This window comes from Plecotus auritus (assembly GCF_963455305.1).
Source record: "Plecotus auritus genome assembly, chromosome: 1".
Classification (NCBI taxonomy): domain Eukaryota; kingdom Metazoa; phylum Chordata; class Mammalia; order Chiroptera; family Vespertilionidae; genus Plecotus; species Plecotus auritus.
In genome coordinates this window covers 166465088-166483835 of record NC_137770.1, presented here as the reverse complement: position 1 = coordinate 166483835, position 18748 = coordinate 166465088, and the positions used below count along the sequence as shown (strand labels likewise).

General features: G+C 41.8%; 1 pseudogene across 1 annotated transcript in view; it reads left to right on the top strand.

The window, feature by feature from the left end:
- The window catches only part of LOC308241608 (D-3-phosphoglycerate dehydrogenase-like), a 36433-nt pseudogene extending 22954 nt beyond the window's left edge, over positions 1 to 13479 (top strand). Inside the window, exon 2 of the transcript in view lies at positions 11933 to 13479. The product of the transcript in view is annotated as a D-3-phosphoglycerate dehydrogenase-like (transcript). The remainder of the gene's footprint in view (positions 1 to 11932) is intronic.
- Positions 13480 to 18748: the final 5269 nt, after the last annotated feature.

Below are 18748 nucleotides of genomic sequence, written 5' to 3'. Positions count from 1 at the left end.
CTTTCTTTCTTTCCTTTTTCCTCTTCTTCTTTCTCTCCTATCACCTAATTTGCCTTTCTCTGGTGGTCACCTTTATTGGAGGTTATTAATATCGTGAATACATTCCTGTTCAGTGCCTTGTGAGTTGTACCTGGTAGTGCTGTATTTTGTGCCTTTAAATCAACCCAGGAGAGAGAGAACTACATAACCAGACACCCAGAGAAGAGAGACCATGGGGAGACAAAGAAGCAGCCCGCATATGAAAGAAAAGCAGGCATCACCAGAAAAGGAAGTAAACGAAATGGAGGCAAGCAACCTTCCAGAAAAAGAATTCAGAGAAATGGTCATAAGGTGGCTGAAAAGAATGGAAGACAAATTCGACAATATGAGCAAGAACCAAGAGGAAATGAAGAAGAACCAAGAAGAAATGAAAAATGACATCGCTGCTGTAAAAAACTCAATAGAAAGCATCAAGAGTAGACTAGAAGAAGCAGAGGACCGCATCAGTGAGCTAGAAGACAAGATGGAAAAAAATACCCAAGAAAAGCAACTTCTAGAAAAAAAAATTAAAAGGCAGGAGGAGAGTCTAAGGGAACTTTGGGACAACACGAAACAAAACAACATCTGCATAATAGGGGTTCCAGAAGGAAAGGAAGCTGAGCAAGGAATAGAAAACCTCTTTGAAGAAATAATGACAGAAAATTTCCCAGATATAGGGAAGAAAAAACACACACAAATCCAAGAAGCTCACAGAGTCCCAAGCAAAATGAACCCCAAAAGACCGACACCAAGGCACATTATAATTAAATTGGCAAACACCAATGACAAAGTAAGAATCTTAAAAGCAGCAAGAGAGAGACAGAAAGTTACATACAAAGGAACCCCCATCAGACTAGCAACTGATTTCTCAACAGAAACTCATCAGGCCAGAAGGGAATGGAATGAAATATACAAAGTCATGCAAAGGAAGGGTCTGAATCCAAGAATACTGTACCCAGCAAGGCTGTCAATCAAAATTGAAGGTGAAATCAGGAGCTTCACAGACAAAAAAGGACTAAGGGAATTTATTACCACCAAACCAGCAATGCAAGAAATGCTAAAGGGTCTGCTGTAAAAAAAAAAAAGAGAAAGAAAGAAAGAAACAGGAAGCGAAGAAGTAACACAGGGGTAAAGAATAGGAATGGCGACAAATAAGTACCTATCAATAATAACTTTAAATGTAAATGGATTAAATGCCCCAATCAAAAGACATAGGGTAACGGATTGGATAAGAAAACACGACCCATATATCTGCTGTCTACAAGAAACCCACCTCAGAAAAAAAGACGCACACAGACTGAGGGTGAAGGGATGGAAAAAGGTTTTCCAGGCAAATGGAACTGAAAAAAAAGCTGGGGTAGCAATACTTATTTCTGACAAATTAGATCTCAAACTGAAGGACATAACAAGAGATAAGGAAGGCCATTTCATAATACTAAAGGGAGCAATCCAACAAGAAGAAATAACTCTGGTAAACATATATGCACCCAATACAGGAGCACCCAAATACATAAAAAAACTCCTGGAGGATATCAAGGGAGAGATTGACAGCAATACAATCATAGTAGGGGACTTTAATACCCCACTATCACCACTGGACAAATCCTCTAAACAAAACATCAGCAAAGAAACATCAATCCTAAATGACTCACTAGACCAGATGGAATTAATTGACATCTTCAGAACATTTCACCCCAAAGCCACAGAATATACATTCTTCTCAAGTGCACATGGGTCATTTTCAAAGATAGACCATATGTTGGGACATAGGCAAAGTCTCTTCAAATTCAAGAAGATAGAAATCATATCAAGCATCTTCTCAGACCACAGTGGCATAAAACTGGAAATCAACTACAATAAAAACAACCCAAAGAAATCAAACACATGGAGACTAAACAGCATGCTATTAAACCATGACTGGGTTACCAGAGAGATCAAAGAAGAAATAAAAAACATCATGACAACAAATGACAATGAAAACACTACAATCCAAAATCTATGGGACACAGCGAAAGCAGTCCTGAGAGGGAAGTTCATAGCTCTACAAGCCTACTGCAAAAAACAAGAAACAGGGGTAATAAATTACCTAACCCAACAACTCAAAGAGTTAGAAAAAGAGCAACAAGAAAAGCCCAGTGTAAGCAGAAGGAAGGAAATAATAAAGATCAGAGCACAGATAAACGACATAGAGACCAAAGAAACAATACAAAAGATCAACAAAACCAAGAGCTGGTTCTTTGAAAGGATAAACAAGATTGATGAACCTCTAGCCAGGCTCACCAAGAAGCAAAGAGAGAGGACCCAAATAAACAAGATCAAAAATGAAAGAGGTGAAATAACAACAGATCCCGCCGAAATACAAAGGATTGTTAAAAAATACTACGAACAACTCTATTCCAACAAACTGGACAACCTGGAGGAAATGGACATATTCCTAGAAAAATATAACCTTCCAAAACTCAATCAGGAAGAATCTAAACATCTCAACATGCCAGTAACTATGGAAGAAATTGAAGCAGTCATCAAAGAGCTTCCAGCAAACAAAAGCCCGGGGCCAGACGGCTTCACAGGAGAGTTCTACCAAACATTCAAGGAAGAACTAAAACCTATCCTCCTCAGACTATTCCAAAAAATTCAAGAGGAAGGAACACTTCCAAGCTCCTTCTATGAAGCCAGCATCACCCTAATACCAAAACCAGATAAAGACAACACAATGAAGGAGAATTACAGGCCAATATCCCTCATGAATGTAGATGCCAAAATCCTCAATAAAATTCTAGCAAATAGGATCCAGCAGTACATCAGAAAGATCATACACCATGACCAAGTAGGATTTATCCCAGGAATGCAAGGATGGTTCAATATCCGCAAATCAATAAATGTGATACATCACATAAACAAATTGAGAGATAAAAATCACATAGTCATATCAATTGATGCAGAAAAAGCATTTGACAAAATCCAACACCCTTTCTTGATAAAAACTCTCAACAAGGTGGGAATAGAAGGATCATACCTCAACATAATAAAAGCTATATATGATAAACCCACAGCTAACATCATACTCAATGGGCAAAAAATAAAACCATTTCCCCTAAGAACAGGAACAAGACAGGGATGCCCACTCTCACCACTCCTGTTTGACATAGTACTGGAAGTATTAGCCATTGCAATTAGACAAGAAGAAGAAATAAAAGGCATCCAAATTGGAAAAGAAGAAGTAAAGCTGTCCTTATTTGCAGATGACATGATATTGTACATAAAAAACCCGAAAGACTCCATCAAAAAACTAACAGACTTAATAAATGAATTCGGCAATGTAGCAGGATACAAAATTAACACCAAGAAATCTATGGCATTTCTATACACCAACAGTGAACTTACAGAAAGAGAGACTAAAAAAGCAATCCCATTTTCCATCGCACCAAAAAAATTAAGATACTTAGGAATAAACCTAACCAAGGAGGTAAAAGACCTATATGCGGAAAACTACAGGACACTGAAAAAAGAGATAGAGGAAGATGTAAACAGATGGAAGAACATACCATGTTCATGGATTGGTAGAATCAACATCATTAAAATGTCCATACTACCCAAAGCAATCTATAGATTCAATGCACTCCCCATTAAAATACCAACGGCGTATTTCACAGACCTAGAAAGAACTCTCCAAAAATTCATCTGGAATAAAAAAAGACCCCGAATAGCCACAGCAATCCTGAGAAAGAAGAATAAAGTAGGAGGGATCTCAATACCAGATTTCAAGCTGTATTACAAAGCCACTGTCCTCAAAACAGCCTGGTACTGGCACAAGAACAGACATATAGATCAATGGAACAGAATAGAGAATCCAGATATCGACCCAAACCAATATGCACATTTAATATTTGACAAAGGAGGCATGAGCATACAATGGAGTCAAGAAAGTCTCTTTAATAAATGGTGTTGGGAAAATTGGACAGATACATGCAAAAAAATGAAACTAGATCACCAACTTACACCATACACAAAAATAAACTCAAAATGGGTACAGGACTTAAATATAAGACGGGAAACCATAAAAATACTAGAGGAATCCACAGGCAGCAAAATCTCAGACATATGCCAAAAGAACTTTTTCAGTGATACTGCCCCTAGGGCAATGGAAGCCAAACAGAAAATAAACAAATGGGACTACATCAAAATAAAAAGCTTTTGCACAGCAAAAGAAACCATCAACAAAACAACAAGAAACCCCACTGTATGGGAGAACATATTTGCAAATGGTATCACTGATAAAGGTTTAATTTCCAACATCTACAGGCAGCTTATACAACTTAATAAAAGGAAGATAAAGGATCCAATAAAAAAATGGGCAACGGACCTAAATAGAATCTTTTCGAAAGAAGACAGAAGGAAGGCCAAGAAACACATGAAAACATGCTCAAAGTCACTAATTATCCGAGAGATGCAAATCAAAACAACAATGCGATACCATCTCACACCTGTCAGAATGGCTATCATCAACAAATCAACAAACGACAAGTGTTGGCGAGGATGCGGAGAAAAAGGAACCCTCGTGCACTGCTGGTGGGAATGCAGACTGGTGCAGCCACTGTGGAGAACAGTATGGAGTTTCCTCAAAAAACTGAAAATGGAACTCCCATTTGACCCAGTAATCCCACTCCTAGGAATATATCCTAAGAAACCAGAAACACCAATCAGAACGGATATATGCACCCCTATGTTCATAGCAGCACAATTTACAATAGCTAAGATTTGGAAACAGCCTAGGTGCCCATCAGCAGATGACTGGATCAGAAAACTATGGTACATCTACACAATGGAATACTATGCTGCCGTAAAAAAGAAGGAATTACTACCATTTGTAGGCACTTGGATGGAATTAGAGAACATTATGCTAAGTGAAATAAGCCAGTCAATGAAAGAAAAATACCACATGATCCCACTCATTTGGGGATAATGAAAAACATTATAAACTGATGAACAAAAAGATAGTTACAGAGGCAGTAAAGCATCAAACAGACTGTCAAATTACAGGGGTAAGGTTAGGGAGAGGTGGGGGAAATAAGAGATCAACTGAAGGACTTATATGCATGTATATAAGAGTAACCAACGGATGCAAAACATTGGGGTGTGAGGGCATGTATGGGAGTGGGGTGGGGGTGGGGGGCAATGGTAAGATATGTACACATATAATACCTTAATAAAAATTTGAAAAGAAAAAAAAAAATAAGATTCAGTGCCAAAAAAAAAAAAAAAGAAAAGAAAAGTATCTTGATATAATAAAGGCCAGATATGGTATAAATAAATAAATAAATAAATAAATAAATAAATAAATAAGAGCTTTTCTTCTAAAATCAGGTGCAAGACCAGGGTGCACACTCTCACCACTGCTATTCAACATAGTACTGGAAGTCCTTACCAGAGCCATCACACAAGAAAAAAATATAAAGGCATCCAAATTGGTAATGAAGAAGTAAAATAGTCACTATTTGTAGGTGATATTATTCTACATATTGAAAATAGAAAAATAAATACAATAAAGTTGTAGGATGCAAAATCAATGCACAAAAATCTATTGTGTTCCTATATGCTAACAATGAAAAAGAAATGAAGAAAGCAATCCTATTTACAATTGCAACAAAAAGGATAAAAATATGTAGAAATAAACTTAACAAAGAAAGTAAAGAATCAGTACAATGAACATTACAAGACACTGTTGAAGGAAATAGAAAGATATTTGATGTTCATGGGTTGGAAGAATTAACATTGTTAAAATGGTCATATTAAAGCAATATACATATTTAATGCAATCCCAATGGCATTTTTCACACAAATAGAACCAAATATCAACAGGTTTGTATGGAACCACAAAAGACACCAAATTGCCAAAATAATCCTGAGGAAAAAAAGAACAAAGCTAGAAGTATTATACTTCCTGACTTCAAATTACACTACAAAGCTGCAATAATCAAAACAATATGGTACTGGCAGAAAAACAGACACATAAACTGACGGTCCCAAAATAAACCTACATATATATGGGCAACTCATTTTTTATAAAGGAGGCAAAACATTCAATGGAAAACAGAATGCCTCTGCAATAATGGTGCTGGGAAAATTGGAAAGCCACAAGCTATCTGACACCATCCACAAAAATTAACTCTAAATGAATCAAACACCTAAATATAAGACCTGAAACAATGAAATACATGCAAGAAAACAGATACTAAACTTATAGAGAGGATTGTACTAATTTGACCCCAAAGACAAGGGAATAAAAGCAAAAATAAATGAATGGGACTATTTCAAACTAAAGAGCTTCTGCACAGCAAAAGAAATTATCAGCAACAATGACAACAAAAGACAACCAACCAATGGGAGAAGATTTTTGTAAACAATATCTCCACTAAGTGGCTAATAGCAAAAATATATAAAGAACTAATGCAACTCAATATCAAAACAACAAACAATCCTATTAAAAAATTGACAGAGCCCTAGCTGGTTTGGCTCAGTGGATAGAGTGTCAGCCTGTGGACTGAAGGGTCCCAGGTTCGATTCTGGTCAAGGGCACATGCCCGGGTTGCAGGCTCAATCCCCAGTAGGGGGCTTGCAAGAGACATGATTCTCTCTCATCATTGGTGTTTCTATCTCTCTCTTCCTCTCCCTTCCTCTCTGAGATCAATAAAAATATATTTTTTTTAAAAAATGGACAGAGGACCAGAATGCACACTTTTCTCAAGAAGACATACAAATGACCAACAGATATATGAAAAGATTCTCAACTTCACTAGCTAAAGGGAAAATGCAAATCAAAATCATAAGGACATACCACCTCTCACCTGTTAGAATGAATATATATATATATATATATATATATATATATATATATATATATATATATATATATTAAAGGCATCCAAATTGGTAATGAAGCGATCAGAACAGCGTAATGACTGGAACAACTGGAACAACCAGAATGACCAGAACGACAGGTTGCTATAATGTGCTCTGCAGCGGCCAACCAGCCCAATCAGGACCCCAATCCCCCCCCCCCCCCCGCAACCTCCTGCACTCCCTCCCCCTGGCCAGCCCTGCCCCTGATTGCCCCCCCACCCTGATCATGGATGGGGCCAGCCTACCAACTGCCTGCGGCCCCTCCCCCAGCTGGCCCCACCCCGATCAGAACCCCTCACCCTGGACCCCACCTGTGCACGAATTCATGCACCGGGCCTCTAGTTATTAATAAGACAAGAGATAACAGTGCTAGAGAGGATGTGGAGAAAAAGAAACCCTCATACACTGCTGGTAGGAATAAAATTGCTACAGCCACTATACATAACAGTACGGAGGTTTGCCGGAGGCCAATCATTCTACCGCTGATGGAAGGATGTGGACAGGAAACTGGGAAGGCTGGTCAACAACCTTAATTGTTTTGATCACTCACTGTTTAGTTGAAACATTGTTAGCTGAAGCAGCCTCCACCTATTTCTCCTATGTAAATTTCTGTTATTGGAATTTCCTGCCTAAAGGTTATGGGCGTATCCCATAGTCTCAATAAAAGGGATTGCAAGGCCAGAGCAAAGGGTAGTCCTTCCACTAGAGTTGGGCTCCCGCCTGGCCCCCAATATTTCCAAATTAATACTTTTCTAAGTCTCTTTTCATTTGTGTGCGGCCTTCTCCAGAACCCGAACCCTGAACCGGAACCCTGAACCACGCGGGACGTGAAAAGGGGTTCCCACAGAGGTTCCTCAAAAATTTAAAAATAGAGCTACCAAATGACCCAGAAACCCATTTTCTGGGTATCTAACCAAAAAACTTGAAAACATTTATTCCTAAGAATAGGTGTACCACTATGTTCATTGCAGCATTATTTACAATAGCCAAGACATGGAAACAACCTATATGTCCTTCGATGGATGATTAACTAACAAAGATGTGATACAGATCTACAATGGAATACTACTCAACCATAAGCAAAGATAAAATATTGGATGAATCTTGAGAGTATCATGCTAAGTAAAATAAGTAAGATGAAAAAGAACAAGAACCATACAATTTCATTCATATGTGTGATATAAAACAGGAAGTAACAAATGAACAAACAAATCAAACAAAAAAAAATGCTTATAGACACAGACAACAGTATAATGGTGACCAGAGGGCTAAACGGGTGAAGGCAGGTTAAACAGGGTAAAGGGTTTCAAATCTATAGTGATGAAAGGAGACTAGACTTTGGGTGGTGAGCACATAATGCAATATGCAGATGATGTATTACAGAAATGTACACTTGAAGTATGTAATCTTATTGACTGTCAGCCCAATAAATTTAATTTTCAAAAAAAAAGCACTTTTATATCTTCTCTCTGACTTCCACCATGTTAAAAAGTTTACACAACATTCCAGGTTATGAAAGTCTTGAGATTTTTTTTTTCTCATGAAAAGCTTAATTTGAAATTCTTAAATTTCCTCTACCAGTTTGTTGATCAAATAAATTAACATAACTTTAAGTTTATAAAATTGCAAAATTATGTGTTCAACTAAATTACTTTGATCATATGTAATGTTATTATAGAAAGATTAACTTTTATAACATAATAAATGGCTTAATGTGTCAACTCAAATTGTAATTTTTAGATCCTTAGTTAATTTTTAGACCTTAGGCTAGTATAAATTTGAGTTAATTAATAAATAATCTTGAACAATATTTAAAAAAGAAAATAGTGGTTATGCTGTTTGAGCACAAAATGAAAGAAATGCTAAAATTTATTATAAAAAGAAAGCAAATGACATTTTATGAGTATCTATTTCAAATGAAAAGGCAGTGGAACAATCAGCAAAATGCCAAGGAAATTAATTCAATATGATGGAAGATAGAACACCAATCAGCTTCAGAAATCCATGTAAGCCATGTGGTAGGAACTCAACTAGTAAAAAAAAACAGGGACTTCTGTTTTAGTTTTACACCTACTTCAAGTAAAGCCACAAACTTTGCAAACCATGTGATAGATACTCTCTGCTAGATGTTTTTAATTTGATTGAATTGTTCTTGACAGTTCCTTTACCACATCATGCATTATGCACATTAATGATGGGCAGTGGATAGGCAAAACTATTCCAGTGGGAAAGAGAAACAAAAAATATATATATAATTCCTTTAGAATTGAAATAAGCTATTCAGATTATGCTAGGCTGTATGATTTTACATACAAAAAAAGAAATAAAGTTGGCAAAAATTATATTTAGTGTTGAGAGTGCTAGCTTAATTATCTTTTGAATAATTCAAGAGATCATCACACCTACACTGAATATAAACTTTTAAAGTATGTTAAATTAGTATTCAAATTTTACTTAGAAATTAAGGTAATGCTTTACTGAAGACTTCATTTAAGTAAGCTACATTTCACTGTGGGATTGGAATGAGGTTTATTAACATGTTTATACTTCACAATTCTGTCACCTTTCCCACCTCCTCACTCTCTACCTCTAAGGAAAGTATTGTCTTGCCCCACTCAGATTCATCTTCTCTCCTACTTCTAAGGAGAGTTTCATCTTCCAATTCAATGTCACTGCTCATCTTTTCTGGGATTCTCTCAGAGTTACCTGAATATCCCCTGGGCCCCATTAGCTAGGGGTACCAGGGAATATGAATATCTCACTAGTTGACCCTAGGAGGATAGAGACCATTGACCAATGACATAATAATCAAACCAGCTGCTTGCAGTTCTGAATACATCCATTAACTTATCTAGTATGCTCTCTTGAATAGGCCAACATGTGCTGTAAGTGGCCCATCTAAGTCTTGACTCTAACCCTAATAATACCTCCTGTTAAAATAGATAGGATATCAAGGCAAGCTAGGATTCTAAACCCAAAATATGTTACTAGAGTTGACCAGTAAATAATCCTATATAATAAAAGAGTAATATGCAAATTAACCATCACTCTGCTACACCCACAAGCCATGCCCACAAGCCACGCCCACCAGCCAATCAGGAACGAATATGCAAATAAACCCAACCAAGATGGCTACGGCCACAGAGAGCAGGAGGGAGGATTGCGTTTCCCCAGCAATGGAGGAAGCCAAGCTTTCCGCCTGCCATTGCCGGCCTAGGCCTCTACTCAAGGCTACAAAGTTTCAATGATAGAAGGTACATAAACCCAAACAGAAATGGCGGCAGCCATGGAGCTGGAAAGAGCAGGAGGCTATGGTTGCCCCTGATGATGGAGGAAGCCAAGCTTTCTGCACACTCTGGCCGGCCCAGGCCTCAGCTTAAGGCTACAAAGTTTCAATTATAGAAGATACATAAATCCAAAAAAAATGGCTGCCGCCACAGAGCAAGCAGAAGGCTTGGCTCCGCTCCAGGCTACAAATTTTCAATTGTAGAAGATAAATAAACCCCAGATACCAGGGCCTCCCCTTGGGTCGCCAGGGGGTGTGGCCAGCCTGCAAACCACCACAGGCCCCTCGCCCAGGCCGCTCTACGCCCCAAGGGAACCCCCACCCTGATCTGGGACACCCTTCAGGGCAAACCAGCTGGCGCCCACCCATGCACTAGGCCTCTATCCTATCTAATAAAAGAGTAATATACAGATTGACCATCACTCCAACACACAAGATGGCTGCCCCCATGTGGTCAAAGATCCTGCCCCCATGTGGACACAAGATGGCCACCACAATATGGCCAGCAGGGGAAGGCAGTTGGGAGGGACCAGGCCTGCAAGGGAGGGCAGTTGGGGGCGATCAAAGCCGTCAGAGAAGGGAAGTTGGGGGTGACCAGGCCTGCAGGGAAAGGCAGTTGGGAGGGACCCAGGCCTGCAGGGGAGAGCAGTTGGGGGAGACCAGGCCTGCAGGGGAGGGCAGTTGGGGGGGGACCAGTTCTGCAGGGGAGGGCAGTTAGGGGTGACTAGGCTGGCAGGGGAGGGCAGTTAGACTGGCAGAAGAGCAGTTAGGCGTCGATCAGATGGCAGGGGAGTGGTTAGGGGGTGATCAGGATGGCAAGCAAAAGCAGTTAGGAGCAATCAGGCAGGCAGGCAGGCGAGCAGTTGGGAGCCAGCAGTCCTGGATTGTGAGAGGGATCTCCGACTGCCTGTTTAGGCCCGATCCCACCAGAATCGGGCCTAAAGGGGCAGTCAAACATCCCTCGAGGGGTCCCAGATTGGAGAGGGTGCAGGCTGGGCTGAGGGACACACACCCCCCTGTACACAAATTTCATGCACCAGGCCTCTAGTCTCTATAATAAAGAGCCAGGGTGTAACACCCTTACAACCAGAGCTCAACCAGACTGCTTTTGCTGCAGGTGCAGTGCCCCAGCACTGACTGCTGAGGGGGCTGCGAATCAGGGCCAGATAGAGGTCTGAAGAGAGAAGCAGGGACTGATCCATTGCCTCTGTAGCAGCTTTTTACCAGCACTTGCCTCTCTCTTTCTCTCCCAGTCTGGCCAGCAGCCATGCCTCCATTTCTCTCTAAGACTCCACCGGGGCTGCTGATCAGCCCACCTTTCTGATCAGGCCCTGTTGATAGGCCCAAAGACGCTGACTGGCATAGAAACTGACCAATCAGAACCAAATCTGGTGGCTTAGTGGTGTTTCTGTCCAAGGAGAGCTGTCAATCCCGAGGCTGGCTCCAGCAATGGCCTAGCAAATCTACAGAAAGTGCCCATCAGTGACAGCCTAGACCAGCTGTGGGCAAACTATGGCCCGCGGGCCGGATCCAGCCCGTTCGGCTGTTATATCCGGCCCGCGGTGCCGAAAGAGCGGAGGGTTCTCTTGCTCTCCCCTCCGCTCCTTTACTTTGAATTTATATTAGTTCACACAAACACTCCATCCATGCTTTTGTTCCGGCCCTCCGGTCCAGTTTAAGAACCCATTGTGGCCCTCGAGTCAAAAAGTTTGCCCACCCCTGGCCTAGACCCTTGCTGCCAGAAGATCCTACAAGATGGAGGGCTGCAGGTGGTGGAGAAGCAGAACCTGAACAAAGAGGAGTTGATAGCTGAGCTGCAGGACTGCAAAGGCCTTATCCTCCCTCGGCCACCAAGGTGACCACGGATGTCATCAACACAGCAGAGAAGCTCCAGATGGTGGGCAGGGCAGGCACCGGCATGGACAATGAGGTCTCCATGAGGAAGGGCATCCTGGTCATGAACACTCCCAATGGGAACAGTCTTAGTGCTGCAGAGCTCACCTGTGGGATGATCATGTGTCTGGCCAGGCAGGTTCCCCAGGTGAGGGCTTCGATGAAGGATGGCAAATGGGACCCGAAAGAAGTTCATGGGAACCGAGTTGAATGGAAAGACCCTGGGAATTCTTGGCCTGGGGAAGATCGGGAGAGAGGTGGCAGTCTGGATGCAGTCTTTCAGGTTGAAGACTGTAGGGTATGACCCCATCATCTCACCAGAGGTCTCGGCCTCCTTCAGCATTCAACAGCTGCTCCTGGAGGAGATCTGGCCCCTCTGTGACTTCATCACTGTGCACAACCCTCTCCTGCCCTCCACGACAGGCCTGCTGAATGACAGCACCTTTGCCCTGTGCAAGAAGGGCGTGTGGGTGGTGAACTGTGCCCACAGAGAGATCGTGGACGAGGGCACCCTGCTCTGGGCCCTGCAGTTGGGGCAGTGTGCGGGTGCAGTGCTGGACATGTTCATGGAGGACCCACCTCGAGACCATGCCTTGGTGGACCAAGAGAACATCATCAGCTGCCCCCACCTGGGCACCAGCACCAAGGAGGCCCAGAGCCGCTGCAGGGAGGAGATCACTGTCCAGTTCGTGGACATGGTGAAGGAGAGAGCCCTCACGGGGGTCATGAATGCCCAGGCCCTTACCAGCACCTTCTCTCCACACACCAAACCTTGGATCGGTCTGGCAAAAGCTCTGGGGACTCTGATACGAGCCTGGGCAGGGTCCCCCAAAGGGACCATCCAGGTGGTAACACAGAACTTATCCCTGAAGAATGCTGGGAACTGCCTGAGCCCTGCAGTCATTGTCGGCCCCCTCAAAGACACTTCTAATCATGCAGATGTGAACTTGGTGAACACCAAGCTGCTGGTGAAGGAGGCCAGCCTCACTGTAACCACCTCCCATAACCACACTGTGCCAGGAGAGCAAGGATGAGGGGAAGGCCTCCTGAGCGTTGCCCTGGCAGGTGCCCCCTACCAGGCTGTGGGCTTTGTCCAGGGCACCACACCCATGCTGTAGGCACTCAACAGAGCTGCCTTCATACAAAAAGTGCCTCTCCACAGGGGTCTGTCCCTGCTCCTGTTCTAGGCTCAGCCCTCCAACCCTGCCATGCTGCCTACTATGATTGGGCTCCTGGCAGAGGCAGGCATGCAGCTGCTGTCCTACCAGACCTTGGTGATGTCCAATGGGGAGACCTGGCATGTCATGGGCATCTCCTCCCTGCTGCCCAGCCTAGACGCCTGGAAGCAGCAAGTGACTGAGGCCTTTCAGTTTCATTTCTGACCTTGGGGCTCACCAGGACCAGGTTTGGGGGCTTTGTGATCAACATTGACAGGTCACATTCCTGGGGCTGACACCACTTATCTGGTCTGACCCCTGTAATAACCACTTAATAAACAGCCCACCCTCCCCCCCAAAAAAATAAAACAAAATAAAGAAAAAAGAACCAAATCTGGGTCAACTGTGAGGAGCCAATGGCTGCCTAGGAGGCAGAGCTTTTGATGCTGACTGGCATAGAAACCAACCGATCAGAACCAAATTGGCCAGCAGAGGAGGGCAGTTGGGGGCAACCAGGCCTGCAGGGGAGGGCAGTTGGGGGCGAGATCAGGCCAGCAGGGGAGGTCAGTTGGGGGCAAGATCAGGCTGGCAGGGGAGGGCAGTTGGAGGCGAGATCAGGCCGGCAGGGGAGGGCAGTTAGGGGTGAGATCAGGCCAGCAGGGGAGGGCAGTTAGGGGTGATCAGGTAGGCAGAGGGGTTAGGGGCAATCAGGCAGGCAGGCAGAGCCAGTTAGGGGTGATCAGGCAGGCATGCAGGTGAGCGGTTAGGAGCCAGCAGTCCCAGATTGTGGGATCAGGCCTAAACCGGCAGTCAGACATCCCCTAAGGGGTCCCCAGTTGAAGCTGGGCTGAGGGAATGCCCCACCCATGCACGAAGTTTGTGCACTAGTACTCAATAAAAGTTTGGGCCACTAGTACTCAATAAAAGTTGTTTGAAAATTGGACAGATACTTGCAAAAGAAATGAAACTACACCACTTTCTTAGACCATACAAAAGAATGAACTCAAAATGGATTAAAGGTTTAAATGTTAGACTTGAAACTATAAAATCCTATAAGAAAACAGAAGTAGTAAAATCACAGACATTTCTCATACCAATATTTTTTCTGATAAATTTCCTCAGTCAAGGGAAACAAAAGAGGGAAAAAAAACTTATAACTAAAAAATTCTTGCACAGCAAAGAAAACTATGAACAAAATGAAAAGACAACACATTGAATGGAAGAACATACTCAACAATTATAGATCTGACTAGAGGGCCAGTGCACGAAATTCGTGCACGGGGTGTGTGTCCCTCAGCCCAGCCTGCACCCTCTCCAATCTGGGACCCCTCGAGGGATGTCCAACTGCCCATTTAGGCCCGATCCCAGTACAATCGGGCCTAAACAGGCAGACGGACATCCCTCTCACAATCCAGGACTGCTGGCTCCCAACTGCTCGCCTGCCTGCCTTCCTGATTGCCCCTAACCACTTCTGCCTGCCAGCCTGATCACACCCCAACCACTCCCCTGACAGCCTGATTGATGCCTAACTGCTCCCCTGCCAGCCTGATTGCCCCTAACTGCCCTCCCCTGCAGGCCTGGTCCTCCCCAACTGCCCTTCCCTGCAGGCCTGGTCGCCCCCAGCTTCCCTCCTCTGCCAGCCTGGTCACCCCTAACTGCCCTCCCCTGCAGGCCTGATCACCCGCAACTGCCCTCCCTTGCAGGCCTGGTCCCTCCCAACTGCCCTCCCCTGCTGGCCATCTTGTGGCAACCATCTTGTGTCCACATGGGGGCAGACATCTTGTGTGTTGGAGTGATGGTCAATTTGCATATTACTCTTTCATTATATAGGATAGAGGCCTGGTGCATGCATGGGGGCCAGCTGGTTTGCCCTGAAGGGTGTCCCAGATCAGGGTGGGGGTTCCCTTGGGGCATGGAGCGGCCTGGGCGAGGGGCCTGTGGTGGTTTGCAGGTTGGCCATGCCCCCCGGCAACCCAAACGGAGGCCCTGGTATCTGGGATTTATTTATCTTCTATAATTGAAACTTTGTAGCCTTGAGCAGAGCCAAGCCTCCTGCTTTCTCCAACTCCGTGGCCGCAGCCATTTTTGTTGGGATTTATTTATCTCCTATAATTGAAACTTTGTAGCCTTGAGTGGAGGCCTGAGCCTGCCAGGGTGTGCGGAAAGCTTGGCTTCCTCCTTTGCCGGGGAAACCCAAGCCTCCTGCTCTCTCCGCGGCCGCAGCCATCTTGGTTGGATTAATTTGCATACTTGCTCATAATTGGCTGGTAGGCATGGCTTGTGGGTGTAGCAGAGTGATGGTTAATTTGCATATTACTGTTTTATTAGATAGGATACTTATAAAGAACTTATAAAACTCAACAATAAAAAAAACCGACAATCCAATTGAAAAATGAGCAAAGGACCTGAATAGACACTTCTCTAAAGAGGACATACACATGACCAGTAGACATATGAAAATGAAAAAGCAATACCACTTTCCTCCTCTATAGTTATTTTTCATTAAAAATATGTTCTATGTGTTAGCATGTAATGAATTTATTCTTATTTTTAATGAAGTAACAAATAAACATGCCAAAATTATCTTCAGTTAAATTTCTACAGTGGTAAATATCAATCAGTATACCACATGTTAAAAAAAAATGTTCTTTAGGAACCTCAGTGCTTTTTAAAAGTATAAACAGGCCCTGATACCAACAGTTTGATAACTACTATCTTACAGACCTTTTCCTCCTTATCCCCCTTCCCCTCCCCATACTCCTTCCCTTACCTTTTATCTCCTTCTTCTTCACCATAATTAAACTCTGTCTGATAATTTCTAACCGTCCCTGACTGACAATAATAAGAATTTATAAGATAACTCTGAATTCTTATAGAAAGTGATCCGTAGCCCCATAGGTATGGGTCAGTGGTTGAGCTTGGACCTGTGAACCAGGAGGTCACTGTTCAATTCCCCAGGTTTCAGGCTTGATCCCCAGTAGGGGGTGTGCAAGAGGAAGCCAATCTATGATTGTCTCTCATCATTGATGTTTCTATCTCTCTCTCCCTTCCTCTCTGAAATCAATAAAATATCTTTTTTTTAAATAAAAGAAATTGAACCATAACTTCAAAAAGCTATCAAGGTCATTCATTTTATAAAATCACCTTTACAGTTACTGCTTTGTCAAAACTAATATTTCCATTGAAAAAAATATTCAGAGATATTTTCTAATTAGTTTTTGGAGTATATTTCCTTGAAAGCCATCTCCTTTTTAGCTATGCTAAATCTGTCCTCTCTTCACTTAGGTTTCACAAATACTGGGGAGTGTTATCAGACCCACTTCATCTTCACTTAACTGAACACATTAGCTGCCTTCACCTCTGCTAACAAATCAATTATTTAGTGTCTTGATCACTATTATTTCTCATTTCTGGATCTCCGCCAATGTTTTTTTCTAAAAGTTTACAAAACAGCACATTGAATTCCAGGTATGATCTCTCCGTCACCTACGGATGGAGTGATATGTTTCCTGCTCTCCTCACGCAAAGTCCAAAATAGTTCTGGATTTCTCAGCCATCACTGCCAGACTTTATCTTCACACTCCCCCCCGCCTCCAACCCCAGTTACCTTGAGATGTCATTAGTTTCCAGATTATTCTTTCCTACTGACTTTCTGAACTGCAGATCAATTTCCCACATTTTAAGTGAAGTACCTGTAAAAATGATCTTACTGACACGTTCAGTTCCATCAGATTACAAGAGGGGCTGTGATGAAAAGAAAGTTTAGTATAAACAAGAATAGCACTCAACCACAATGCAGGTATACCTAGTTTTATTGCACTTTACAAATGTTGCATTTTTCTACAAATTAAAGGCAAGACCCTCCATCAGCAGAAAGATTACAACTTGCTTTATTACGATACTTTACTCTAGTAGTCTGGAACCAAATACACAATATCTCTGAAATATGCCTATAATTATATGCATACTAGAGGCCCGATGCATGAAAATTCATGCAAGAGTAGGCCTTCCTTCCCCCAGCTACCAGCACCATCTTCCCTCTGTGACCTGGGACCCGGGCTTCCCTCCTCCGGCCGCCCATTGGCACCTGGGACCTGGGCTGCTTCCCTTTTTTGGCCGCCCGCAGGCACCCAGGATCCAGGATCCGGGCTGGCTTCCCTCCAGCCTTGGCTTCATCAGGAAGATGTCAGAATGACGTCCAGACAATGTCTGGTCTAATTAGCATATTATCCTTTTATTATTATAGATGTCTGGATACAGGTTAAGAGTTATAAAAGATAATTATTTTTGTCACATAGATTTGACCATCAAAAAATAACCTATAACTTTGTTCAAATACCTGAGTTTCCTGACATTAGGGGCATATCAAAGTCTTTCCAGAATTTCATTATATTCCTTTATCATTCATTGCTAATGTGTTTTCTTAGCAAAGCAGGGGGAAAAAAACACATATTTTAGAAATTCTTTTATAGGAAAATATCACTTATGCTATGTGAATTTTTTTCTTTCACATAGTAGGGACTCAGAATATATCCTTATATGCTTAGCACTTTTCCATCTACTAGGCAGTGAGATTTAAAAATTCTCAGCCTCTTGGGAGAAGCAATAACTATTAAGCAGAAATAAGCCAGATTAAAAAAACTACTGGGTAATTGATGGAATAGGATATGCATTTATAGACCTTTTCTGAAGACACCATTCAAGAAAATACTATAGGAGAAAATTTAGTGTAAGTGTAACCAGTATTCCTCTAATTATTTGGGGGATGCAGATTTTAAAATGCTTGTTTGAGAAGAAATAAACTGGAAATTAGAATGGAAAGATTACAAATAAACATTGTATTTGATGTTGATGTTCTCCTCAACAAAGAAAAATTACTCCAACTGTAGTTGATATATATTTCTGTTTTCCAACACCAGTCAGTCAAATGCATTGGGTTCATTATGATCTGCACACTTTTCTAAGTTCCATGAAAAATAAAGTTATTTTTTAAAAGCTATTATTTATATATTTACCTTGTAAAGTTAATGTTGTTAAAAATTAGAAGCAAAATAAAATATAATTTTTATGTATTCTAAATTCCTTTTTAAGGAACTAGGACACAAGAAAATTAAAGAGATTCTGATTTTAAATATTCACTATTCATATTGAAAATTCTAAGAAATTATGCTTTTATTTTTAAGCAACTACCTTTACTAGTAAAGAGTTGTAAAAATCCATTTCTTTAAAAAAAATTGATGGCTGTTATTTAGTGAAGTTATTAGTCTTTAAGTTTTTTGTTTGTAGGAAAAAATCAATCTTTCTAACCTTGGTTTTGAGCCAAGTCTCAATGAGTATGGGGAAACTGCTCAAATAAGCATAATTTAGCTCCTCTTAACTTTTAAAATAAAAATAATACTATACAACTTTGATATTTTCTTAGTCAAACAAACCGAAGATTTTTGTAGTTTATTATAAAAAATTCCATTTAGAAAATTCATAGAGCAAAATAATT